Consider the following 3,037-nt stretch of genomic DNA (forward strand, 5'->3'; position numbering starts at 1 on the left):
CCGGTGGTGGGGAGTGTTTTCGGGGCGGGCGGGGCGGCGCACCGCCGGCCGTGGGCGGCAGGAGGCTGCTGTTTGGCCGGCTTAGGGGGTGGAGGTTGAAGATGAACCGCAGGCCCTTGATTTCGTATCCAACGACTGCAAAATCGACTGACCAGAGATGAAAAAGTCAGTCGACCGATGTGTAGCCTCACCTTGCTAGTGCGTTCAGTTATGACAGCAAAATTCAGTTTCGACAGTTAAGTTCAATTTCGACAGTTAAGTTCAGTTTCGACAGTTAAATTCAGTTTCGACAGTTAAGTTCAGAGATGAGCGGCTGATGTATTTTACGTCTAGCACTTTGTGGTTATGTATTTTATGTCATGTATTGGAGATGCTATTAGAATTCCACTCAGGTTAACATTGTTCGTTGTCTCTCTTGTCCTGCTTCTGCCTCAGCGTCGTACAACTCACCGGAGCTGCTCCAACGATGAAACCCTCCATCACAGCGGAGCAGTACCTCGGGCTCCATCTCTAGACGCCTAAGATCTTCTTCCCCTCCTCCGACAGCCAAGTCAGCTGGAGCATCCTCACCGGCCAACCCAATCACGCTGAGATCGACATGGCTTCGCCAAAGAGGTTGTACACTTGTTGCATCTCTGTTTTACTCTACATGTTATATATATTGTCCACTGAGCACTTGTACTAACGGGAAATACGATTATTTTATCCTACTATATGACAAGCAATGAGGTACTAGGCAACTTAGCTATCCATGATGGACTCTCTTGAACGCCATCATTATTTATCTCTGCGCTTTTGAGTTGTGCATTTGTCGATGGGCCTGGGAGTTGAGCTAGTATGGCAGTGGCCTGGGTCCAAAGTAATGGAAGTAGCACAAAAACATTTTTTAGTGTAGGATTTTCCTTGCTCAAGCCTGCCTACTAGAATCATCAGTGCTTGAAAGGAAAAGTGAATGAAAAACATCGGAATTGGAAAGTTTCCCATGGTACTACTTTTCATGAATTTGGTGGAAAGGAATGGAGCAAAGGAAAACTATAGGATTTGTTCCTTTAGTGTCTCCTTGAAAGAAAAACCGTAGGAATTCTAATTTCCACTTCTCCTCCTTTTCATATTCCTATTCATCAAGCACAAGACTAAGAGATAGTAGCATAATAGCATTATAACCGTACATTTTCTTGTGGTTTGACTTAATCTCACCATGCTTTTTTGCATCCTGTGATCTTCCAATTGTTGTGAATCAAACACCCAGATTGGCAGAAATCCTGTGTTTTTAAATTCTCTGTTTTGCACGTGCATTCCTATCCTATTCCTGTCTATTTCCTATCCCTGCATTGTTAGAATCCTCAAATTCAAACAAGCCGTTACTCAATTACTTCTGTTACAGATATGTGTCAAAAAAACCTTGTGTGGTTTCTCCTGCTCCTGCGGTGTTGTGTTCCACCCCAGCTCAGCTGCTCCAACAATGGAAGGGTTCACCACAGCAGGGATCCGCTCTCTAGACTGTCTTTCGACACCTCAGATCTTCTTCCCCGCTGCCGGCAGCCACGACATCTGCATTACCATCATCAACTGAGCAGATGACCTTGAGGACTACACTGGTCCACAAGAGAGGTCACACTCTTCCGTGTCTGCTTACATTATGCGTCGCTTAATATGATGACATGCTACATTATTGTCATGTTCACCTATTAGACTCCGAGTCAGGTCCAAACTAATTCTTAAACTTGAGTTTTTAAATGGTTGTGGGGTACATATTGGGGCAGCAATCAGTACTATCTGTCTACTATCTGGTTAATCTCCAGTGTCTACTACGAGTTTCATGTTGGGTGCAAACAAACATTAAAGGAGCCATTATCTGTATTTTTTAACTAAAGCTATTATCTGCCTCCTATCATTGGTTTTGGGTCTATCCACAATTTTCTACCATCACTCTGGATTTGTGCATGCACTCCTTACATAATCTCACTATGTTTTATTCCTATGCATGCCAGTTATTGTACACAATGGAACTGATCATGTAGAGCAAAAGAGACGAGCCTTGCGTGGCAATAAAATTTCATGCAGACGTCGTTCCATGGTGGGCGCAGAGGTAGCCCCCTCCACCCATTTTGGATCGTAATCAAGAGGAAGATAACTGTTATGAGGGGGACTCAGAAGGAGAAGACCACTCCTATTTACCTCATGAGGTCTTCGCTCTAACTTGGCATGCTGATGTTGGTAATATCATGCATATGGTGCCTTGCATTGCTTACTATATACATTAAAGATGTCATATGCTTAGTTTAGACATGCTTTGTGTCAATGCCATCTGTTTAGTTTCTTTATTGTATATGTGAATCTTGGAATGACATATTGTCTAGCTAGGCATCATATATGTGAATTTTGCAATGCCACCCTGGTTAGCCAGCCATCTTATATGTGAATTATATCATGCCACCATTTTTTATTACGTGTTAAATTTGTCAACAATTTTAGTACATTCAATTACTCTTCCTGTGCATCAGCCATTTGGCACGGTCATGGAAAAATCTGGAGTGGAAACAAGGTCTTCAGAGCAGACAATGCTATCTGATGAAGCGCATGTCTTGCTGGTTACCGATAGCTCCTCAGAGGAGGATTCAAAGACAGATGACCAGTCATATCCCCCCTCCGAGGTGCATGCCCTAACTTGGCAGGGTTATGTTTCTCATATCGTGTGTATGGTATCTTGCATTACTATGTCATTTTCTTAGTTTAGACATGCTTTGTGTGAATGCCACCTGTTTAGTGTCTAATTATCATATATGTGAATTATGTAATGCCATCTTGGTGCAAGACATTATATATGTGAATTATGCAATGTTATCTTGTTGCAAGGCATTATGTATGTGAATTATGCAATGCCATGCTGTTTAGGCAAGCGTCATATATGTGAATTATATCATGCCATCCTTTTTTTGTATTTCTCATTGCTTTTCTTGACAATGTTTGTATATTCAACTTCTCTTCCTGTGCATCAGCCATTTGAATTGGTGATGGAGAAATCTCGAGTGAAAAC

This window comes from Triticum dicoccoides, chromosome 2A, assembly GCF_002162155.2.
Source record: "Triticum dicoccoides isolate Atlit2015 ecotype Zavitan chromosome 2A, WEW_v2.0, whole genome shotgun sequence".
Classification (NCBI taxonomy): Eukaryota; Viridiplantae; Streptophyta; class Magnoliopsida; order Poales; family Poaceae; genus Triticum; species Triticum dicoccoides.